General features: G+C 35.9%; 1 protein-coding gene across 2 annotated transcripts in view; it reads left to right on the forward strand.

Moving 5' to 3' along the window:
- Positions 1 to 521: 521 nt before the first annotated feature.
- Positions 522 to 26,800, forward strand: part of LOC128858251 (neprilysin-1) — a 72,899-nt gene continuing 46,620 nt past the window's right edge. The window contains exon 1 of one of the 2 annotated variants that reach the window (XM_054094368.1): positions 522 to 588. The gene's annotated coding sequence lies outside the window, so the exon portion shown is untranslated. Of the gene's footprint in view, positions 911 to 26,800 lie in introns of both variants that reach the window. The other variant, XM_054094367.1, reaches the window with a different exon arrangement.

Below are 26,800 nucleotides of genomic sequence, written 5' to 3' on the forward strand. Positions count from 1 at the left end.
TATTATATAACATCAACTTATCTCGATAATATTCCAAACAACCATCTTTACAGACCAGCGTTATAATTAATCTAGTTAATCATACGTTTGAAATATGAAAAAAATTGTAGAAAATATTAGCAATTAGCAAAAAATTTAAATTCCCAAATTGCGTTGTATCTATGTGCATATGTATCGAGCAACTTATTGCCTCTGCCGGTTCTACGATTCATACACGTTCGCAAATGATTAAACAAACATCTTAGAGCTTAAAATGCATACCGTACGCAATAAAACCGAACACATTTTCACTTTGGGCGCGCAACGACCAACCCCGCTAAGTATTATCTAAGAATGTATTTAGGTATACACGCACGTATACATACATATGTGTGCGTGTGTGTATCATGGCCAAGTGCGTGGCCAACTCAGAAAAGTGGCATCAGCCGTAACAACAAAAGCACGAACGTCAAAAATGGCAACGACTGACTATACGCCTTTAGGCCAAATCGAGATGCGCCGTCGTCAAATCAGTCGGTTGCGGATAATCGAGTGAAATGGTTGAACGGTTTGGTTTGGTTTGGCTTGTTTGACGCAACTACAACCAAAGTAAAATAAAGATAATTTGGTTTATAAAATAGAATGTACATACCATATATGGAATATTGTATTATATGAAATGCATACATACATACATGCATATGTTTATAAATCATTGAGATTATGAGAGGAGTGAAATTTTGAAAAGTGAAAAATTAAAAATTGAAACTAAGTGAAAATATTTAGTCTAAAAAAGACTGTGCGCATAAACATATGTATGTATAGTACAAGTACACTTTTCAAAAATTAAAATGATTTGCACTTTTTAAATGTCCAAGAACCAGAAAATATATAAATAAACACAATATTGAAAAAAACCAGCCTAGCATAAGTACGTATACGCGTTTAAAGAAAAAACAAAACAAAAAAAAAATTAAATAATAAATATTGCTTAAAATACAAATCCATATGTATAATACATTTCAAATTTGTAGTGCATACATCTCAATATTTGTACAAGTTCAGCAATTGTACGTACAACAAGCGGGCGTGAGTGAGTTTGTGATATTTTTCAATTGATTAGCAACTCGTCATCCACATGCCGCCCCTTTGAAATAATTTGTATAGACCGAAAAAAATGTGTTAAATGCATGTTAAATGTGTATGTGAATTGAAAACCACAAAAAGTGTATGCTGCTTCTGATTTTAAGCCACATTCGGCGTGCTGGGGCACGTAATTCGAGGCAAAAAAAGCAAACATATGTCAGTGAGTGAAAAAAATGTGCAAACAGCTGCTAAAAATGCGCAGCAACTCAAACCAGTTCATAAATTAGCGAACCGCCTGTTGCGCGCCATTGGTCATTGCCCATCGGCTATTCGCTATCGGCTTTCATCGTCTGTTGCCACGTTAGGAGTGCCCCAAGGGATGCCTTAGCATGACCCACGATTTATTTTCCCCCTTTTGCGCCAAAAATTTTGCGCAACAGTTTCAAGTTCATTGATGACCAACTTATGTTTTATTGTATGTGCCACTGGCGTGTGTATATATATACATATATGTATGTAAATATAATATATACAAAATACATATGCAAAAGCTTATAAACAAATATTTGCTTTTACATACATGTGCTTATATGTGTATGTATGTAAATTTGTTCATACAGGATAGATAGACTGCGTGCATGTAAATCAATTCAAGGTGCAATAAATCTGTTGAAGGGTGACGAGAGTGTGCGAAAATAATTAGTTTATCCAAGAAAATTTAATCTACTAAATGGAAGAATCAATTCACGAACTAAAGTATTTAAGTTTTCATTTCGTCATTCACATATTCGGATTTACACATGTGCATATGTACATAAATACATACCTACATACATAGACAAGCAACAGATGCGGTTTTTTACCCCATGCTGAAACCACACATGCAATTCTCATCGAAAGCTCAAGTTGCAGTTGGCCAGTGGAAGTTGCATGTGACAAATGCAAATTCATTTCGAAAATGTTTCCAGAAGCGAAAATTGCTGTCGCAATTGCTTTTCATCGGAGCGATGCAAAGCTATGAAGTTAATTATTTGGGTCTTATTTAGTTGTGATTTCATATTTATACAAAAAACAAAAAAAAAAAAATAAATAATTGGCGCGTACACTTCTGTTAGGTGCTTGGCCGAGCTCCTCCTCCTATTTGTGGTGTGCGTGTTGATGTTGTTCCACAAATGGAGGGGCCTACAATTTCAAGCCGACTCCGAACGGCAGATATTTTTTTTTATGTAGAGCTTTTTCATGGCAGAAATACACTCGGAGGTTTGCCATTGCCTGTCGAGGGGCGACCGCTATTAGAAAAATGTTTTTTATTCATTTTGCTTTCACCGAGATTCGAACCAACGATCTCTCTGTGAATTCCGAATTGCAATCACGCACCAACCCATTCGGCTACGGCGGCCGCCGTACAAAAAAGAAAAGGGATATTAATTTTCAATTGCCCAATGTTTAAATTTTTCTACATTTACTTGCTGCATGAGTCAAAATGTACTGTCTTTGAAGGTAAGCTGGAAAGCTTGCAAGTAACTTAGCAAGTTTGAAAATACCACCTCGTTCAGAAAGTTCTCGAAACGTATTCAGAAAATTCAAAATACAAGTTTATTCCTCAGAAGTAATATTATCGCTTTCAAAGTACTCGCCATCAACTGTAATGCCCTTATGCCAGCTCTCGAAACATTTCTGGAACTCTATTTTCGGTATAGCCATCAGAGTCGTCTTCGACTTTTTCATGGCTTCCTTTCGTGTGTTAAAACATGCTCCCCATGATATGTTTTTGAGTCCATCAAATAGAAAAAAATGGCAGGGAGCCATTTCAGGTGAATTCGCTGGCTGTTAGCTGGTATTCATTTCGTTCTTGGCCAGAAATTCATTAATATAGATGGCACTGTGCGTTATCATGGTGCAGACTCCACGAGTGGTTTTCTCACAAATCCTTTCTTTTCCTTATTAACTGCCTGGCCTTCTGGCAAAAATTCGTGGTGTACAATACCGTTGTAGTCCATAAAAATCGTGAGCATCGTTTTTTGACTGAAAGCGACGTGATTTTCCCGATTTTTGTTCATTCGGAGCTCTCCACTCACTCCCCTGATGTCTTCTCCCTATTATGATACGTTTGAAGAATGTTGGGTCGGATTCAACCTTCGAAATCATGTCTTTGGCGGTATCAACGCCAAATTGCTTGAAATTCAGTTCCTATATTATTAGTGCGCTATATCCCATGTAAAGAAAATTTTTGTATTTTCATCCATTAGTCTGCCTGTAAAGAGAATAACTCTATTAAGAATTAAAAAAAAACACTCACACCCGATTATAAGAAGGGTAATCCTGGCCTGGCATGTCCTGAAATTATTAGGGGAAAATAAGCATTACCACAAAAGAAAATTTTTTTGAATTTAAAAATTTAGTAAAACTTTTTTTCTTTTGATAAATTTGAACACTGCTTGCCCAAAAATTGCATTTCTGCTTCGTCTAAGAGCAAAAAACGTAGTCCTTTAGTTTTTTGAAATTTCAATAGAATGAAACAAAAAAAATGATTAGATGAAACTTTGTATGGTTTTTGTGGATACTCGTAAAACTCATTTTATTAAATAATACTTGGAATTGAGTGTTTGGTTTAAAAAAAATCATGGAAACCCTTTTTTTGTTTTTTGCTTTATCAAATTTATGTGAAAAATTAAAAAAAATTTAGAAATAACGATGATCGATGCGGAAAGAAAATTTTTCAAATTCTCGAAACCAGTTTAAAAAATTCTCTGCAATCATTAGTTGATTATCGATAATCAAAGACGAAACGATTCTTTTCGATTCGATATCTCAGCGAGAAGTGGTCAGCGAGACCTGGTCAAGTTCACAGAAAAATGAGTTAAAAGCTAAACAAGTTATCCGGTCCATGCAGTAATTTAATCCAAAATAAACGACCATGCCCGTGGATAGAGAAGCAAAAGACCCTAAATCTTATCACGCAAATTTTAGCATTGCCTGACGCCCGTTGATTTGAAAATGGTTTTATTAAAAAAACTGGAAATGTCTCTACTACGCTTTAAAGCGTTAATTTGTTTTTTGTTTTCGCAACTGTTTTTAACTGAAAACAAAAAAAAACGCAAAAGTTGGATTTTTGTATCCCTTAATTTTACCCTACACTAGAATTTTACCTTACACTAGAATAATATTATAACTTTGGTTCTTTAAAACTAATTTTTTTAATAATTGCCAAACCAACTTATTTAATAAATAAAAAATAAATAAAAGTCTCCTGTCCGAGATATTATCACAGAAAGAGTGTTACCCTCACCCTCACGCACGGTCATACGTATGTAAATATGTACATAGATATGTATGCATATACGCTAGCTCATGCGAGTATTTGCCAGCCCGCATAGTGATAAATTGATTTGTTGTCGCCAGGAGGTTAATAACAGCATCACATAGACTAATCCACGACACATGTTTGCAGTAATCGGAGGGATGTCCTATATCTGCTTTATACCGCCAGCAGTCAAAACCGCCAACAAAAAACGTATGATAAAGCACTGGCATTTAAAATCATTTATTTATGTCCCAAAGAAACAGAGAGTAAAACCTCTTGCCACTGAAATAACTGTGACGTCAAAAACCAAAATAAATCAACACTGGCGCGCGAAGTGCTAAAAATAAATAATATTATTTAAGAAAATCAAAGAATACATACATCTATGTATGTAGATAGAAAAAGAAAATGTCTAGAAAAAACAGAGAAAAAATGGTACTTACATACGTAAACCAACTTAAAGAAAAATTAATGCCAAATGGCAAAGAGACAATTTACAAATTGTTGACACCATATTTTCACCACTCCTACTGTTTTATTTCTATGTCTATTTTATTTGTATTGTTTTTATTAGCCTTTGTGCGAAAACTTGAATTGTTTTGATAACAAAATAGAAAGGCTATAATTTCGAATTAGTGGAGTGCATTTCTGTAGATACACAAGAGGCAGCACGCACGCAATGAAGTGGAGGGTAAGCGACAACATGCTATAACTAAATGGTTATTTGGCGGGCGTGCATGGAACAATAAAAAGTCACTCATACGCCATGTTGGCTTATGCGGCCACACCGACTAGCCACATTAAGTCCACAGGTTGTTGCTGCTTCTAGCTAGGCCGGCAAGCATAACTTAGCGCATATATACACACATATAGAGGGAGAGGCGTGTTTATTTGCCCAATACATATAGAGCCATGCATGCATACATACACACATATGCATCATATAAACTTATTTTATCGTGTGTTAACTCTTTCGTGTACACATACATGTGGGGTCGCTTTCGTGAAAAATACAAAACTCAGCGTTGTAATAAAAAATGAAAATCGCGTTTAAATTCACTGCTTTTAAGTAGATTATCACTTTGCACCGCGAGCAAAAGGAAAATAATGGGCTCTTAAGTGTGTATGTGCATGTGAAGATAATAAAATTGGCAATATGTATGTACAAGAATATGCAACATTATGCATTGATTTACTTAAACTAAGAGCTTACATATCGAAAAATACTCTGGCATAAAAAGCAGAGTTAAAATAAAAAGTTCATCATTATATAATTTATTTATTTATTTATTTACTTCAGTATACAAAAAATGTTCTTACAGACTAATTCACTTAATTAATAATTAATAAAAAAATAAGAATAAATAAATTATTGTTGTGAGCGAATAAATAAAAATCAAAACATATAAAATTTTATTTAACAAAAACTTCGTTTATCGCAAAATCTGTGGCCGCAGTCATATTTTCCACTTAACGTATACCTCCTTTATAAGGGTTTTCCAAAAACAGGTGTTATCTATCGCTATCGAGAAATGATTAATGATTTTTTATGGCCAGAATTGGATGGTATTGATGTGGACAACATTTATTTTCAACAAGACGGCGCTACGTGCCACACAAGCAACGAAATCATTGATCTTTTACGGGAAAAGTTTTCTTATCTCTCGAAGAGGTGATCACAATTGGTTTAACACCTTGTGACTTTTTTCTTTGGGACGAACTGAAAGAGAAGATCTACGCCAACAGCCCAGGGTCGATTCAAGACCTCAAAGATGGAATACGTGAGACTACCGATGACATAGGGCAACCACTTTGAAATTCGGTTATGGAAAATTTCTTGAAAAGAATATTGTCCTGTAAGCGGGGACGTGGTGGTCATTTGCCTGATGCTATTTTACACTATAAACGGCATACCTTCCTCTTTATAATGAAATATATAACCGATCATTTATATTAAAAAATAGCATTTTTCTTTGAATATTATTATTATATTTATAGGAATCTGAATATATTTTACACCTGCTAAATAATTCGATAGCCAGCACTAGAGCCCAAATAAAAATTATATAATATTTACAATGCAATTCGATTCATATCAAGAATATATATTGTAATATATAAATTGTACTTTTTTAATCCATTTCTTTGTTGCGATACGTTTTTTGAGTCTGGTGAAGGCTATGGGATTTGCAATTATTTCTGTGGCAAGAGGATTTGAGTGCGATTGGAGTCATGTGTTGTGTAACGTGGCATATTTTCATATTTCTTCAGTTATTGTGGGTACTTTGAGATCACGATGAATTTTTGCATTTGTGATATAATAAGGGGTGTTTGAGATCATCAGCTGAGTAAGTATCAAGGCCTTTCTGTAGTTTGTGGGAGGCCATATGGGGGTGGGAGTCAATATTGAGTACGGCAATATCATCCGCAAACGTTCCCCCTATTATTTATTCAGAAGCAGGTAGATCGTATGTGTATAGCAAGTATAGGAAGGGGCCCATAATACTGCCTTGGGGTACACCAGCTGAACTTTCACATAGTTCAGACTGTTCCTCGGCTTGTTTGACAAAGAAACATCGATTTTCAAGGTAGGACTTAATAAATATGTAATAATTTATTCGAAGGGTGTCCTTTATTTTATAGAGTAAGCCATCATGCCAAACACGGTCAAAGACTTGAAGAGTTCGGACCAGGCCATTTTTTATACATAATTTATAAAAAAAAATAACCTAGTCCAAAATTGGCTTCTTTTACTGTATTTTTAAAAGTCATATTAACTTATAAAGCCACTTCGATTCATATCCAAATTTATACTCGTATTTACTACACAAAAAGAAATGCTTTGTCTGAAAATTTACGCAATAAGTGTTGCTGAAAGGGCAGTATTTCTAAACCTGCATTTTTTTTTTGCAACACTGATCCAGCACCACTTTGTTACGATACTCGACGTGAAGTAAAAAAAAATTTAAATTATTTAAACAAAGCGACCATTATCACTGGGAAACACTGGAAGATACTGCTACAACAACAACAGCAACTGGGAAATATGAAGGAGAAGCTGTACTCGGTCTTCGAATTCAAATGGCTTGATGCTCAAGTACTGGGTAATTCCATATATGAACATTCCTTTACACTTTAGTTGGTCAAATCGCTGTAGGTATTTGAATATAAGTCGAAAAATTATGGGAGTCCCATTTTGAAATCTGCTGGGGTTACTAAGCATAGTCTCAGCTATTAATTAAAAGTAAGAAAAAAGTAAGGAAAAATTAAAACAAAATTCCCAAAGTCTTTCAGTTTACTTCTTGTTGTACTCAAGCCTACAAATACACAAAGTCTTGGAAGAATTGACAACAATGTCCAAAATACTTGGGTCGCTTGACACAGAATCGCTCATGTTACAAAGTACAACGAAAGCAAATATTTGTAGATCACTCGAAAGCGAATAAGTTAAATCACCAGGTTTTTACTAAAAACTTAAAAGAAAGTAGGCAGAGATTATAAGTTAATATAAAGGTTTTTCAAACGTGACGCTTAGATGTTAGTAGTGAATAGTTCCTAGTCGAAACCTTTTTTATATCATCGTTGACATTTGTTGTTTGACAAACGTACAATTTTACGCGGTAAAATTATTGAAACTTGTTATGAAAATTGTCGTTCTTCGGAATTGTCATGGAATTGTCGTTCGGAAAATTGGTGATTTTTTTGTGGAAATAATCGTCGGAATTAGCCGACAATTCAAAGGTTGGAGAAAAAATATGAAGAAACTGGTTCTGTTTCTGTCGAGGGTAGAAAAGGGACTGATAGACTAAGAACTAGACATTCTGCTGAAAATATTGCACCTGTAGCGCACAGTGTTGCAGAACAGCATTCAACGCTTATATGTCGACGTTCTCATGAATCGACTATTTGGCGGATTTTACAAAATTTAATCAACACATCAATTGAAGCCAAGAGAACATTACACTGGGGAACAGTCATTTTGCGGCAGGGTTGGTTTAAGTCAATTCTGTGTGAGACTAGTGTGCTGAATACTAGAAAAATTTTAGATTTCTCAAATTGACTCTAGTTTTTGAGATAAAGACTATTATCTATTTCACTGAAAAAACCCGTATTAAAATACCAATATGCACTAAAAAAATATTTTTATTAATATATTTCATTAAAAATTATACAATGACAAAAATATATATTTGCAGGTAACTTAAATAATTTAAAAACATTACAAAAAAGTTTTTCTGTTGGCTTTTCTGTTATGGTTTTGCTTAGGACAATCCCTTAATAAGGTCCAGCAGTAGTGTGCCATCATGTGGCAGTCCCATCGACCTTGGTACCTTTCTTCCATTATTTTTATATCCTGGTGGAACCGTTCTCCCTGTTCCTCACTATAATCGCTCAAGTTTTTCGGGGATTTGTCCAAATGGCTATGAAGGAAATGCAATTTAATGCTCATATTAGCTCCTAAACTGCAGAAATTTCGAAGCATTTCATCAACTAGTTTTTGGTAATCTGGTGCCTTATGATTCCCCAAAAAATTTTTGACTACTAAGACAAAGCTTAGCCATGCTTTAGATTCAATTTGTGACATATGGTTTATAAATTCAATGTCTTTTATAAGAGTACGGATCTGTGGCCCATCAAAGACACCTGATTTTAATTTTTCCATACTTAAAGACGGAAATTTTTGACACACATATTTAAAACAGTCACCGGTCTTATCAAGGGCTTTGACAAACTGTTTCATTAGCCCAAGCTTGATGTGAAGTGGTGGAAGAAGAATATTTTCTCGGCTTATCAGTGGTTCATGAACCACATTTGCTTTTCCTACCTCCATATTTTCTTTCAAAGGCCAAACCTTTCTAGTCCAATGTTCTTTTTTTGCGCGACTATCCCATAGACATATGAAACAGGGGTATTTAGTATACCCACCTTGTTGACCTAATAAAAAATTCACCATCTTTAAGTCCACACATACTGACCATTGATGTTGTGCGTATGAAATCTTTTCTAAAACAATTTTAATATTTTGGTATTCTTCTTTTAGTTTCGTTGAATGACCAATTGGAACCGAAGCAAATTTATTTCCATTGTGCAGCAATACATATTTCAGACTTCTTTTTGAGCTATCTATAAAAAGTCTCCAATGTTCAGGATTATATTCAGGATGCCCCATACAATTTAACAGACCAGAAACATTGTTACAAAATACAAGCTTGTATTCTTCTTGAAAGAAAGGAAGAAGTTCTTGCTCTCTGGTCCTAAAGAATGTGATGGTAACGCCAGGTTGAAGACATTGTTTTTCTTTTAGTCTTGAAGCAAGAATTTCGGCAGAACCAAGTCGCTAAGCTCTGCTTGCGAAAATCCTTGTTTCATACAACTACTTTCTTCGAACTCGCTTTCACTGCTGCTTGCTTGATTGTCAGAATTCTCTAACATTTCAATGTCATTACAGTTAGCAGAAGATGGTCCTGTAAACACAGGAGTTGGTAAATTATCACTGTGCAATACTGGGGGTCTAACTGATTTAATATTAGGATAAACCCAATTCCGTTTCTTAAAACGGTTTGTACCTTTCACTTTTACTGCACAGAAATAACAGTCATTAAAATGATTCGTTGGCTCATTCCACATCATCGGTACTCCGAATTGAAGCCCTTTACGTCCTCCTTGGCTCCAGTATCGCAAAGATTCTACACAAGACTTACACACAATATTGGGCACCCAATATTTATTCTTTTGTACATACTTTATCCCAAAGTATGCTTGGTAGGTTGTTTTCACAAACTCTGTGATCTGTTTTCTTTGCTTTTGCGAACACAATTTGCCACATATATAACAAAAACTGTTGCAATCGTTAACACAAGGTTTTCGTGACGAACTCATATTTTCGAGACAACAATTTCTTTAAAACTGAAAAATGACACTAACTGATAGCTTCTGAGTCTAACAGCAAATAAGTGAAAGTGTTGTACCTAAATATGCAAACAGATAACGAAACCGTAGTTAGGTTTAATCAAATTAGTGCAACTGTAGGAGGGCACTTTAAATTTCTTTAGTAATTTTTAATTTTGCGTTTATCTCAAGAACCAGAGTCAATTCAAAAAATGTAATTTCATACTCAATATATATAATACAAGTGCTAATGAAAACCATTAACAAAATTATTGCCGCAGATTTTTTTTGCTGCCTTGTGTTATCAACGCATATCGTGAATTGGTTTTTTGGAAGCAATACTGGTTTTCCACGAAAAATCGTCTTTGCGATGAAGCTGATTTCACACTGGATGGATTTGTCAACAAATAAAGTTGCCACATCTGAGAAAAAGAAAACACTCGAGTAATTTCAGAAGAGTCGTTAGACCTACAAAAATGAACTGTTAAACTTGAGCTTGAAGGAATAGACATAGGCGATCTTTATTTTCAACAGGATGGAGCCACTAGTCACGCAATACGAGAAAACATTACATTATTACGTTCTAATAGTGACATAAACTGCCCACCTTGATCATGTGATGTAACTCCACTAAAATACATTTTAGGGAAAGTAAAAGCGGCCACCGTAGCCGAATGGGTTGGTGCCTGACTACCATTCAGAATTCGGAGGCTCAAATCTCCGCGAAACACCAAAATGAAGAAAAATTATTTTCTAATAGCGGTCGCCCCTCGGCAGATAATGGCATATCTCCGAGTATATACAAGGTCCGCCACTCGAAGTGTAACCAATTAAAAAGGGCATACATTTAATTTGGAAAACTACTTTTATTCAATTCATAGTAAAAAATGTGTGAAAAAAATAAAAAATTAAATATCAATTTACTTTTCCTCGATATGACCACCTTTTGCCTTGACTATAGCCTTGAGACGGTCTATAAATGAATCTCAAGTTGCCCGAATGTGACTTGAAGGTATTTTGGCCCACTCGCAGACAATTACTTTTTTCAGCCCCTCTTTGATTCTTTTAGTACGGCCCATGCTCTCCAAAATGGCCCAAAGAATCTGGTGAATTTGAGAGCCATTGTGTGGACGTTATGAAGTTCGGAACGTTGTTTTTTAGCCATTCTTGATTCACTCGAGTTCTGCTGAATCGTCCATGGTCTGCCATCGAAACGTTTGTCTGCCCACGGCTTCAAACCAGCCTTCAGAATACTTTACCGATAGTGTTTCGCATTTACCTTGACACCATTGTCAATGAAAACGATTGGAGAGCGCCCATCTGCGATTACAGCGGCCAAAACCATTACCTGTGGCGGAAGCTGCCTCCTGATGGCCAATCGATGACTCAAATTCTCGTATGAATGGTCGGTCAAATAAACCCAAGCCTTTAGGAGTTTACGAATTGCTCAATTTGAAAAATTTTCTCGTCAGAAAACACAATGTTCGGAAATTGACTGCTTTCCGCCACGCGAAGTAACTCCTTCGTTTTCTCAAGTCAGGCTTGTGCTGCTTTGGTGTGAGATCATGCGCCTTTTGGATCTTGTAAAGCTTGACTTTGAGATCATTTTTCAGTATGCGGCGGATGCTACGGTCATATATTTTCAGTTCTTTCGCCATTTGATTGGCACTTCGTCGTGGATTTCGCTCAAGTTACTTTTCACTTTTTGAACCATTTCACGTGTCGTTGCAGTGCTTTGATGACCATCTCCATACCGTTTCGCGATGCTACAGGTATCATTGTAACGAGTTGTAACGAGTATTGGTGTGATAAACAAAAACTTTATTTACTTTAAGGTGCTCGAGCTCACGAACAAACGCTGGTTGTAATTTTCCAGCCAAATATAATGCAATCACACTATTACGTTTGAAATCCATTACTGATTTTTTTTTCGCGTTTACTCTTGGCAAAATGTTTCCGCACGCTTATAAACACCACTCCGGAGTGTCATTTAGCCAACTAACAGACAGCTGATGCACAGGCAGATGCTCAGATGCGCGAGCGGTCTGAAATTGATTGCACTTCGAGTACCGCACTGTACATATATATAAGTCTATATGAATAAGCTAACAAGGATTTATGTATGGAATTAGAAGCGAGAAAATTTTAAGTTAAATGATGTTACTTTCACATATAATTGTTAGGAGCCGTGGTTTGAATAAAAATAGTAAAACCGGAAAGAAAATAAATTTGTACATCTTTTATTTGAAAACAACATCTAAGCGCGACTTTTAAAAGACCCTTTATAACTCAATTCTTTCTGAAGTCGACTTAAGCTGTTATTGGCTATCAATGAATAAACTTTAATTTAAATTATTTGATTTATAATTATAACCATCCCTGATAAGTATTTGTACTAAATAAGATTGGCTCCACTTGCACAATTTCGCATGGCACATTGTTTTTGCTTTTTAACAAATACACACACATGCATATTCCCATATACACAGACGAGTATCTAGCAATAAATCAAATTTACGATACGGCTTTGCAACGTCGATCACCAGCTGAGCTGAGTATATTATTGTATGGGTATGTACATACAGCAATGTGGGCATGCATAGTTGCTATCATTCAACTAGTGTATACGAGCGTATATCTGTGAGATACATATGTACATGTAGTTCACAGATACGCACAACACTTAGTAGGAATGACCGCATGCATGATAACAAATCGTTTGTAACTGGTGTTTTTTTAGACGTACAGAAACTTCTGTGTGTCTTTTTGTGTGTGTAACAAACCAGTTATCCAAGTACTATAAACACATTTTTGACATTTCTATACAGTATACCTACTATGGTGGATTGTCTTCCAAAGCCTTACACCTGCAAACCGTTTAGAAAGCGCTAAATATTTCTTTCGAAACTTCACGTACCTAGCAACTCGCCAATATTACGAGGTGCATACTCGAACATCGGGGTAAATTAAACGCAATTCGATGGCGCAATTTATATTTCCGTTCACTCTCATAAATAAGATTCATCCAACACGACTTCTTGCCAGATGTATACCAGATGTATGAAGACATCATCGCTGGGGAAGTGAATGTATATTATGTAAGGAATAATCCCTGGAACATCTTAAAAGTATACAAACAGTAAGAATTCAAAAATGCGTGCATAAATTTAGAAGATGTGTCGCTCTTAGAGCATATGGCGGAAACTAGTCTCTTCCAACGACTTCTATCATACGCATAGTACCTAATTTGACTCCAGGAATCGAATTATTCACACTCAGTGGGTACCCACCTCCTCTTTGGGCAACCACGACCACTTTTACCTTGTGGATTCCATTCAAAAGCATTTTTTGCTCTTTACGCAACGTGTGGCCAATCCAGCAATAGTTTTTCTTTTTCATCTACAGATTAGTGGATATGTTGCTTGTTAGAGCGTGAAGATTCTCGTTTGTGATGGTAACTGGCCAGAAATTTCGGCAGATTTTTCGGAGGCATTTTTTACGAAAGCTTGTAGCTTATTGCAGATCACGACAGTCACTTTCCAAGTTTCGGATCTATATATGAGAATAGATTTGATGCTTGTATTGAATACTCTGAGTTGACTCTGAGGAAGTGAATGTAGCTGAAGACAAAAACCGTCGATTCGATGTACGAGTATTACCTCAAAATTTCTCCTCTAACCGCTCACTACAAGAAAGAAAACATCTTGATTCACAGCCGTATAAGAACCAACTGGTACAGTAATTTCAGAAATTAATAATCCCCACGCGACTCTCGAAAGCAGATACCTTTTCAAAACTAAAAATGTCAATAACGATTCCAAAAAAGTGGTCCATACTGCCTTATAGCGCGTAAACCCGGCATTTCATTGGGCCAATAAACGAACTTTGTGAGCCAGAATCATCTCAAGAAATGGCCCAGTCATGTGTTTTGGATTTTTTTTGCGCATATGCTCGTATATATTAACTCTAATCCCATGCCGTTCCATTTGACACCTTAAGTCCATGTCAATATGTCTGTGCTTTTTTCTACTACTCAACGCCAACAGAAAATTAGAATAAAAATCATAAGGTATCTTCTATATTAGCTTTAACTACACATATCCGATTAATATTCAAAATTTTTTTTCTTAATAATATTTTATCCTAAACAAATGGTATGAAACATGCACGTGCAGTTGTTTAAAAAACGGGCCGGACACGAACGACTATCGACATGGGATTAAAGTTAACTTACTGGTTTATGTTAAGAATCCAGCTACGATAGAAAATTGGGAGGCTGGTTATCTTCGCACAAAATTATACTGAACATTTTTTGCTATTGAGTGACCGCAAAACCCTTAAATATTCTAAAGCCAGTAAAACCCAAATATTGGCCTTAAAAAAACCCGTTATCAATGTACATGCGTATGTACATATGTATGTTTACCAGCTATCACCTTTTCATTATCACAGCCAATCAGCGTAATAAAAAAACATGTGCTATCGCACACGAGATAGGCTTAAACCTGTCTAGTGTAAGACAGCTGTCGGTATGTAAAATTTGTTTACAAGTGTACGCATAAATATTGTATATGCATATGTGTAAATATATGTTAGTATTCCAATCGGGAAAGTGTAAGTAAGTAAACAACTTTAAGCAGATGTTTTTACTAATGGACTCCCCATGAAAACAAATGCAATTAGGTGCTATAAAAATCAAAAATTTCGAATGGCAAAAACAGGCAAGGCATAGTGCTACTGTATAATGTTAACGTAATGTTAAGTCAGTAGGGACAAAAAAATTGTGTATTTAAATAAAACACAGAGTAATTGAATTATAGCGCTGAAATTTGTTTTGGTAGAGTCACTATGCATTTAAAATTAATTATAGTATTTGAATATGGTGGCAAATATTGCGGCGATCGGCTTTTTCGCCACTCTTCTACACAAATCGGCCGAAGCATTAGCAATTAACGCAAGGTTGGATCTATGCACAAACTAATGCACACATTTCACATGAATTATCTCATACATAAAAAACTCTTGTTATGGTATTTGTGTATCGATTTTTATGAAATTCTTTGCATATATTGGGTTGAAAGTTGCCATCTGTTTAAAAAGTTAAATGAAATTAATATGATTCATCAAATATAGCAATGCGGATGTCAAATGAAAAGGATCTAAAAGTAGGGTCTAAAATAGATGTTGGGGGTTGCCACCTTTTTGAAAATTTAAATTAAAGTTTATTGTATAATAAGATAAAAAAATATAACAATCTCAAAGTTCAAAGAGATTTGATAAATCTTACTTTCGAAAATATTTATAGGGTTGTCATCTGCCTGAAATTTGTGATTAAATAAACGAAATATGAATGCGGTTTGAAAATTGTAGTTCTTAAAACAATTTTGAATGTGGTTAATTAAAAAACGGTATAATTAAATTTAATAAAAGTTAATTGAAGAAAATTTAAGAAATATTATTGCAAGCCATTATGAAAGAGTGTTGCCACTAGTTTGAAAAAATAAAAATACAGGCGTAAGTCCTGAATAGAAAGTAAAGCACACTGAGTAAACTGGAATGTTACAGAACGAGTGCAAGCGAAAAAATATTTGGGAAGTAAGAAAAATTTTGAAAATATTTTTTTAGAGAGTTGCCACACATTTGAAAACGTTATCTTTATGAATTAAATAAGTTATGCTTAAAAAAATTAAATTCAATTAAACAGATTTCATAAAGGAAATCGGTATACGAGTACATAAAACAAATTGAGCGCGTTTCTTTGTATTTTTTTTAGATTTGGCAACAGAATAATTTTCACACTCCTACCCCCACTAACCATGCTTCAGTATTTCTTTTGTATGAACAATGTCCAAATAATTTAACGGTCGGTCGGTCGCTTTTCAAACCTATACGTATTTGCTCGATATACACATAGTTAAGTTGTGTCCAAGTGGTCGCACTTTAGGTAATTGTACAGCTGTGCTCCTAAAACAGAACTGCGACACGCAAAAATAGCACACTTTCAGTTTGTGATTTAATATTTCACTTTCGATTTATATTTTAGTTATTTAGATCTCGGCCGGAGCTTTTAGCGATTGTTACAACATTCAAATACACTTAAAATTCATTTTTTTATTTAGCAAAAAAAGCATTCAAAAGTAATAATTTGTTTGGCATGACGGCCGCCGTAACCGAATGGATTGGTGCGTGACTACCATTCGGAGTTCAGAGAGAACATAGGTTCGAATCTCGGTGAGACTCCAAAAATTAAGAATAAGTTTTTTCTAATAGCGGTCGCCCCTCGGCAGGCAATGGCAAACCTTCGCGTAAAGCTCCTCATAAAAAATATCAGCCGTTCGGTGTCGGCTTGAAACTGTAGGTCCCTCCATTTATGAAACAACACCAAGACACACTCCACAAATAAGACGAGGAGCTCGGCCAAACATCCAAAAAGAGTGTCAGCGCCAATTATATATATATACTATTAGTTTTTTTATAAAACAGTTTGGTGAAAAAGAAATCAATTATTTTCTCGACAAATCGATACCTCGTAAAGCATCGATCAAACAATTTAAAGTTCATACTCGTTGTCAAGGTGACATTTCAAACTAAAAAATGTTTGTTTACTCCATTCAGTTGTGAGTTACAAGTTGTTAACAATGGAAGTGAGCAAAGAGAAAATTCGGTAGATTTTACACGTTTTCTTTGAAAGTGCAAGCCAGGCCGCTGAAATTGTGAATGATGTTAATGGTGCCGATACTGTAACAGCAATTCGTCGATTCCGTTCAGATATTAAGGTTGGATGTTGAGGAATATGTCGAAAATGTCAATTAAATCACAGAAATAATCGATGCTGACTATCATGTTAGTAATCGTAGGAGTAATAGTAGGATTTAGAGGTCAACCATAAAACAGTTTTAAGTCATTTGCGCAAAAATTTTACGCAAAAATAGTGGATTTCGTCATACAGCGCGCTTAAGAATCGATTTATTGGGCTGCTCGAATGTACCATGTAACTCGTAGCCGCGGCGGAGATATGCTAGATATCTTATTCAAATAACAAATCCTATGAAATTAGCTACGAAATTATAATACAAAAATTCTAACCATATTTCTGTTTGGTATAACCACCGCCGCAGCCAAATAGTTGGGTGCGTGACTAGCAAGCAATGGCAATCTTTCAAGCGTATTTCTGCCATGAAAAAGCTCTTCATAGAACAAAGTCGGAGTCGGCTTAAAACTGTACATCTCTCTATTTGTGGAACATCTTCAAGACGCACGCCATAAATAATAGAAAGAGTTCGCCAAACACCCAGTAAAGGGAGTAAGGGCCAATTATATATTCGGGTAAAAACACAATTTTTTTCAAAACTGACTTTAAACTCTTGTTACTCTTGTAAGATGATGCAGTCTAATGTAAAGAGAGGTCAATTTAGAGATATCGGATTTTAAATTGAAATAAAACAACGAATATTCAAATTGGTTTGGCAAACTTTATTATTTTTGTGAAATGTTGGCCGTAAGTGCGACGTAATTTGGCCATCCGTAAACACCAATTTTGAATGACTCGCTGAAGGACTTCGGTTTGTATATCGTGAAAAGCGTTAGTGATGTTGGTTTCCTATAACTCAATCGAAGCTCGTTCATCCACAAAGCATTTAGACTTTACATGCCCTAACAAATAATTTTCCAAAGGTGTGATATCACCGATCGTGGTCAATCCACTGGTCCGGGACAAGAGATAAATTGATTTTTGGCAAGTAGCGCCATCTTGTAAGTACCAAATGTTGTGGAGATCACGCGCTTCAATTTCCGGCATCAAAAAGCCGTTTCATGGCGCGATAGCGTTCGCCATTCACTGTTACACCGGCGCCAGCCTCTTCTTTGAAGAAATATGGGCATTTGATTCAGCTGCAGGATAATGCTGCATTAATTATTTATTTATATCAATTATTTGGAATATTAATGTTTATAAAGTTTTCAAAACCAGTTAATTTTTTCAAAAAGTATTAGTAAGGAAAAAATTAGTTCCCATTTCACGCGGGTTGCCAATTGTAGAGTGCTTACTATTAATTGGCCATAATAACATCGCCCAGAAAACATGCGCATACAAATTCTTTATCACACTTTCAATACACCATACCAAACAAACTCCACTCCACTCCACCCTTCATCCGCACACTCATCAAGCCAACAAGGATACCAAAATGGCTTACTTGGCCTGACATCGCTTTGCTCTGCTTGCTGCCACTAGAGCAACCAATTCTTGTAAACATTGTGCGCTGTTAGTGTGTATGTCGGTATGTTTGTAGATATATACAAATATTGGCCAGTATCATTGTCATTCCTGTTACTGTTGCTTCTGCTTCTACTTCTACTTGATGGCTCCATATGGCTTACACGCGTCTAAAAAAAAGCTCTCAGCAGTTTTAATTTAAAAGCTAAGGATGTGCCATGGCAGCGCTCAGTCGCACCGCAGCGCCACGCGAATGCAGTACCGAGTAGTGTTAAGTACAAAGGCAAGGCGAAGCCGAAGTGATAGCGAAATATTCTAGTATTTAGTTAGCAAGTGAACAAGCAAGTGCGTTTGTGTGAGTGAATTGCGGTTTGTTAGCAACTTAGGGCAATACAAAGATGTTTAACAATTTCATGGTATAAATGCAAAGTGGCATTATACATAGTGCGCGCAAGTGAATAGCTTTTAAACAATTCAAACAGTTTTTCAGAATTTAAAGACACAGAATTTCAGTTATAAATTCAAGAACTCAGTTATTCAAAGGCATTGGTGGTATGAAAAATAATATGTTTCACACCCAATTCAGCATTAAAAAGTAATAAAAAAAGTTTAATAAATACAAAAATTAAAAAAAAAACCAAACTAAAATCAGCGTTATATGCAAATTATAAAACAAAAAATTTCTAAACTAATTGAGCTAAAAACAAAAGAAAAAAGAGCAAATATTGTTGAAAATTTATGCTTTGCTCTTTACTAAATCGAATCAAACCAGCTCCAAAGTGAGTTGCAAAATCTAAGCCAGTATATGTTTGTTGATAAGTATGTATTTATGTGTGTATATGAATGTATAGTAGTTTATTGAGCGATCGTACCAATCTCGTTTCAATAAATATTCAATAAAGTCACACGGTTGATATGCGACTTTTTAAGGAGCATTTTATTTTATTCTTTTTTTTTTTTTTTTTTGTGGTACACAGCATTATCTGGACAGTTTATGGGCAACCGTACGGCTGAAATGGGAGAAAAAATTAAGACAAAAATAAATACGATGGCAGGGAACCAATCCAACAAGAACCTGCCGGCCTTTTTAACATCTTTTGCCGCTAAAAACAAGTTCTGATATGCTTACACACTTACTCGCTGCTATACATCGTATTTCTACTATGCACACAAATTCGCGTGACTGTTAAATCTATCAAAAGGCACAGATTTTTATGCAGTTTGCCTTTTTATCGCAATTTTGAACTACAAACAAACATACTATGTGTGTCTACATATGTATTTATCTAAATTTTGCCTATGCTTTTATAAAAAAAAAAAACAACGCAGACACGTCGACCGTCATCAATGCGCTTAGATCGGACATAAAATAATTTTATACTTATTTACCAGAACAAAAAAAGAAATGAATAATTAAGCAGTGGCCCTGAAGCGTATTTGAAAGCGATTGCGGTAGAAACTCGCATTTTGAAATGAAATGAAACTTAGTATTTGTACACACATTTTGTTAGCTGAAAAAAAACATAAGTTCTCAGTAGGTCGGAATGTAGTAAGGATTTTCGGCTTGCAACCATATTTTAAAGAATTCTTTCCTTTGGGGCTTTGCTTTAAACAATTGCTACAATATTCCAGACAGTGAAGTATTTCAGCCAAAGTATTCTGTATTGGTCGAAACAAGTGATAATCAGAAGGGGTAATGTCTGGGATATACGGTGGGTAGATTTTAACGGCTTGCGCAACATGTGACCGAGCATTGTCATATGAAAAATCAATGGCTCGTGTCTGGTCACGCCTTTCAGGTGGTGTACCCGGTTTTAGCAGCCCATAACACACCGCATCCTTCTGATCCCACCAAATGCCCCGTCTGAACTGAACTCGATTGAGCGAACATCAAATTTCTTTCCTCGAGTAATCTATAGAGTGTTCACATAATTTCTTTTGTACTGAGTAGGGTACAATAACTATTAATAGAATAAATTTAATAAAATTTTATAAATAAAATAATATTAGTAGAATAAAATTAGTAGTTGTAATAGGACTATGAATAAGTTCGTGCGGTTTTACAACAGATGGCGTAACTTGATTATTATTCCATCGATCCACATTTCCAAACATTCATTGGAGAGCTACTGTCGTAAGGCACAAACGTCAGTATAAGTTTTTTATTTGAAGCGTAAACAACAATATTTTTACCACACTTGAAAATGTCGAATTTCGTGCCAAATAATGTGTTTTTGCGGGGAATTCTTCTTCATTATTTTAATATGAAGAAAAAAGCAGCCGAAAGTCATCGTATCTTGGTGGAAGTTTATGGTGAGCATGCTCTATCTGAGCGAACGTGCCAGAAGTGGTTTGCACGCTTTAAAAGTGGTGATTTTGGCTTGGAAGACGAAGAACGCGAGGGTGCGCCGCCAAAGTTCATGGATACCGAATTGGAGGAATTGCTCGATCAAGATCCGGCTCAAACGCAAGAAGAGGTTGCAAAAACTTTGGGAGTTGATCAATCAACTATTTCCAAACGTTTAAAAGCCATGGGAATGATCCGAAAGGTAGGCCATTGGGTGCCGTATGAATTGAAGCCAAGAGACGTTGAACGCCGTTTTATGGCATGCGAACAACTGCTTCAACGGCACAAAAGAAAGGGTTTTTTGCATCGAATTGTGACTGGCGATGAAAAGTGGGTCCATTACGACAATCCAAAACGTCGGGCAACGTATGGATACCCTGGCCATGCTTCAACATCGACGTCGGCGCAGAATATTCATGGCCTGAAGGTTATGCTGTGTATCTGGTGGGACCAGCTGGGTGTTGTGTATTATGAGCTACTGAAACCGAATGAAACGATTACGGGGGATGTCTACCGACGACAATTGATGCGTTTGAGCCGAGCACTGCGAGAAAAACGGCCGCAATACGCCGATAGACACGACAAAGTTATTTTGCAACATGACAATGCTCGGCCACATGTTGCACAAGTGGTCAAAACATACTTAGAAACGCTCAAATGGGATGTCCTACCCCACCCGCCGTATAGTCCAGACCTTGCGCCATCCGATTACTATCTCTTCCGATCGATGCAACATGGCCTGGCTGACCAGCACTTCCGTAATTACGATGAAGTCAAAAAATGGATCGATTCGTGGATTGCGGCAAAACCGACCGAATTTTTCACAAAGGGAATCCGTGAATTGCCAGAAAGATGGGAAAAAGTAGTAGTAAGCGATGGACAATATTTTGAATATTAAATTTGTAACCATTTTACGTCAATAAAGTTTCAAATTTCGAAAAAAAACCGCACGAACTTATTCATAGTCCTATTACAAAAAAAACTGGTTAAACGGCGTCACAATCTGGCACAACCTTTGACAAAGATATCGAAGAAAACACGAATGCTTTGATACTCGGTCAAGCGACGCGCTTAGATGTTGTTTTAAAATAAAGCATGTAAAAATTTTGATTCTTTCAGATTTCACTATCTTTATTTGCTATACGGCTCTTAACAGTTATATGTTAAAAATGTCATCAATTGGATGTCCACAATTGACAGTACAATTACGTCAAACAGTCTATTCATGAATGACTAATTGTTAAGGGCGTCAAAATATCGATGTTGAAGGTTGTTCAGCAACACTATGCGCTACAGCAGCAATATTCTCAACAGAATGCCCAGTATTTGGCCTGCCAGTCCTTTTTCTGTACTCGATAGATCCAGTTTCTTGAAATTTGTTCACCAACTTTTGAATTGTCGTCTCATTCGGATTAGTACTTCCAAAAACATCATGCGTTTGGCGATATGTTGTTCTTAAAAATGAACCATTTTCCAAATAAGTATCAATATTTTTAACATATGTCTACTTGTCAAATGCTGAAAATTATATAAAAAAAGGTACTGTCTAGGGATTATTCACCACTGGCATCTAGGCATCACTTTTGAAAGACCCTTTACTTGCCCTTCGAAATTTTAGAGATGAAGCTGTAAAGAAACCAATACTAAAGACTTTTTGGAGTAAAGTAATTTTAAATTGCAAACAATTTTTAATTGAATATTATTTTATATGATATTTTAAATAAAATGTGTTTATTTAACGAATAAGATGATATTATATATTGTAGTTTATTTTAAGACCTTTCCACACCATTCGTTTGCTTTAAGCCGAACGGTTTGACTATAGTTAACCACAAATACGACCGATTCGAAAAATTCTAGAACAAAAATGTCTTATTACCTGAAAGTTTGTAAGCTATAGATCGTTTTAGAACGTTTGCGCTTCAGCCTAAAGACTTTGGTCATCACAATACCTCAAACAAACTCAGTACCCTAAGTAAACCTAAGATGAAGCTGGGTTGGTCTTAATGTATGCGCCTTTCTTCTGACCATACTAGGGCGAAATCTATTCCTTTTTATCGCTGTGACATCGCATTCAAGAAGAAAGTGTGTTGGAGTTTCCGAGGATCTATCGCAAAAACGACAGAAATCGGTGAATCATATCCCAAGCCTATGTCGATAGCTGCATAATCTACAGTGACCTGTGAGAATTTCAGTGAACTTTCTCAGTTTATCCTTTAGGGAGGTATGTGAGATATGAATCTCTTTTGATTGCATCCTCCCAATGAGTACTTAACCTGGCGTGGTCCTATTTTTTGGTGCGCTTAACTCATCGCTTTTAAGCTCTTCCTTTATGGTGTTGTTGTTCCAAGGCACGATATGGCTCTAATGATTTTAACAGCGAGCGCTTTCAAACCAATGCATCGATCGCCTCATTTCCAGTTATTTCCGTATGTGCTGTGACCTAGATGAGCCTGATGCGATTATGCAATCCAAATGGATTGAGTTTCTTTATGTAATTAATGTAAAAGGAGAAAAACCTTGAGTGTAGCCTGGCTGACGCTCAGAATGGCAATTCGCTCATTCGGGAGTTTTTTTTTCAAAATTGATTTCTGCGCAGAGATAGATGGCATACACTTCTGCTTGCAATGCTTTCCGCTTGGATTCTGGGAAAACTACCAATCGCCCCGGCCAAATGAAACGAACGACGTCTACCACTTCTATTATAAGTTGATTATGACCGGCTGGTATGCCCTTTGCAATAGCCTTACAGCCCATTGTGTATCTGACATTTTAATGATACGGTTCGTCCGCTCATTATGTAAACTTATTTCTAAAAGCAACCATTAAAGCCAAACACTTACAAGCTAATTCATATAAGACAACGCGCAGCAACTTTTTATTTATTAATTTTGTTTTTCTAACTAAATCAGAAACCGTTGTCCATGTCGTTTTTTGTGACAATAATCACTCAAAAATTATAATAACACTTTAATGATTTTGCAATCGATTACAAAATAACAAATATCCACTTCAATTATTGATTGACTAATCTTCTCATCAATCATTTATAGATTACAGTTAGACCTGGATAAGTAGGAACTGAACTCGTAATAAAGCTTCTCATTAATTGGAGCATGAATACTTTATTAGATGCCTGAGAGACCTTGTCCCATCACATTTGTCGTGTCCTTCAAACAACGGAATCCATAGCTTTATTCGCTCTACGAACGGCAGATGGTTTTTAATAAGAGGCTTATCCCGCGTATGCTTCTGCTAGGAAGTGACCTGCCGAGGGCAACTACTCTTATAAAAAACTTATGCTGTGATTTGGCGTTTCATGCCCGAAGACTCGAACCTATGCACTTTCAAATGTTAGTTCACGCACCGACCAAGGCTTGCTGAAAGCATTTTTCTTGCCCTGTTTGTTAGTACTTTTAATCAATAATGTATGCATGTACTTTACAGGTATATATACTGTATATATACTTATATCAATCTGACAATTCGCAAGTAAATTTAACAGTCTTTAATCAAATACCAAAACAGTGCATAAAATAAATAATATATTAAATAATTAATTAAATATAAATAAGCAATGTAAAAAATGTGTTTGCTAGAAATAATTAAAGTACGCCAATAAACATTTTTGTGCAATCGCAAGTTGAGAACCATTTGATAACTAATCATTTTCTCAAATCTCAAACGTTAGTTCTTAAATCATTCTAAACTTACCGTTGATAGCGCGTTCAAGCCAAAAGGCATAATTTTAATGGGGATTTTCATTAGTTCTTACATTGAAAAGTGTGACATATTCCCAACTACATTCCAAGCATGAATGTAACGAAATGCATTCAATTGCTTTTATATCTAACGCGTTGCCATTGATACGAAAAAAAAACCAATTTACGATGATACACAAAATTTTTTTTTTATGATTATTATGGTAACCACACAACCTTTTTTATGCGGGGGAAAATGCGGCATGTACAGGAGAAAAATATAAAAACTTAACGGGATTTTTCTTTATCTTCAAACTTGCACTTTGTTATACTAAAATTTAAAAAGCTCGAAAATTGCATACCCAAATTTTTTCTAGAAATTCTAGGTAAAAACCAGGGATTGAAAGTGCTCCGTTATTTCCTTGTTTTCATTTTTGCTCTCGCTACTACTCTGAGCTAGAACATGTGAGTAGTGCAGCAGATAGCGCAAATTACGGGATGCCTAGTTCAAGCTTTAGTACGTTTCGTTATTGAGCTCAGTTAGCAGCTCAGGGCAGTAGTCAAAAAATAATGTAAGTACTCTCTGTAATTGGAGTAGTAATAAAGAACTTGGAATCGGCCGGAGCACTAGTTTCAAAATTATTCATGTGTACTTCAGCTACCGCTGCTTCTCTTGCTGCTGTTGCTCTGCTACCACTCCCAGAGCTGCTATTTGAGCAGTGTTCGTTTTTGTTTTGTGAAATGTATTTTGTATGCGTTTCTGCGGTGCTACACTGAAAGTATAAACGACAAATTAGGTATGTTTCAAGTTAAAAAAACTTCCTTACATAACGGACTAATCTATAGATATCTTAACTATTTTTTAACAACAATGCGTAAATGCAAACAAGCTGGATATTTCTAAGAATATATGAAGTGATTAATATTTACTTCAAACAAAGGCTCTCTTTTAAAACATGAAAGTTAAGACAGACAACAGAAATCTCAATTTTTACTGTCATGGTTTCACTCGCCGATAATCCAGTGGTTTGACCCTTTTTCCATTTTCATGAACTTTACCAGATAGGCGAGTGGTAATGCGAAAAAAAAGAATTGAAACTCTTCAAAATACAGCCTAGACACACTGGAAATACCTAAAGATATGCTTGGTTTCTACAAATAATGGGGTATTTATTGCAGCTGTTTCCTGCCCCAAAGGCAAAAAGACTAAATTCTTTACTTACACTTACTTACTTTTTTTTACTATTGCTCTGGGCTACTGGTAGTACCGAACGTAGCTTGAAACGCAGCAAAACAGTTGATCCGCGTCTTGCGTAACCTACTCCACTACTTATCTGTTCAGGTTCACAGCCATAGCTAGACCACGTCAGTGTTTTTGTTGATATTGCTGCTACGAAGTAATTAATGCACATACTGTTAAAAACCAGGGAATTGTAAGGAAAAGTACGCCGAATTGCTCTCATTTTTTGTATAAATTTTGAGCCTTGGATTTAAATTGTTTTTGTTAGACAAAAAATTATAGTGCACTTTCAAAAACCAAAAGAAAAATAGTCAAACCCCGTCAAAATATAGATGTGTGAGATGTACTTATATGTATATATGTTCATTATACATTTATGTACTCTGTGGGCAAAAAGTAAGGTGAATTTGAATGTAAAATGAAAAATCTTTATTTATTCTTGTAAATCAATTTCATCCCCTTCAAAATAATCCCCTCTCGATGAAATACACTTATGCCAACGATTTTTCCAATCCCCGAAACATGCCAAATAGTCCATTTCCGGTATAGCCATCAGCACCTTCTTCGATTAAGCTTTTATCTCCTCAATCGACTCGAAACGCGTTTCCCGGAGTGGTCTCTTGAGTTTTGGGAATAGCCAGAAGACATACGGCGGTTCCGGAACGATATGCGTGGAATTTTTGGCGAAGTGGTCACGAAGAACGAGTGCATTATCGTGATGCTAAAACCAAGAGTTGTTGGCCCATAATTCTGGTCTTTTTAGACGAATTGCTTCACGTAAACGTGTCAATTTCCAAGAAATGAGAGTTTTCGGTACCAAACCAGATTTGACTTTTCGTAGGCCCAAATGGTTTTTCAAAATAGTTTTCACAGATCCTTCTGATATTCCGATCATATCAATAAGGTCTTTAACAGTCAACCGACGATTTTTGAGCACTAACTCCTTCACTTTATTGACGTGTTGGTCATCTGTTGACGTCGATGGTCGGCCGGAGCGCTCCAAGTCATCAACACGTTCTCGACCCTCTTTGAAGTCTTT

This window comes from Anastrepha ludens, chromosome 3 (assembly GCF_028408465.1).
Source record: "Anastrepha ludens isolate Willacy chromosome 3, idAnaLude1.1, whole genome shotgun sequence".
Lineage (NCBI taxonomy): Eukaryota > Metazoa > Arthropoda > Insecta > Diptera > Tephritidae > Anastrepha > Anastrepha ludens.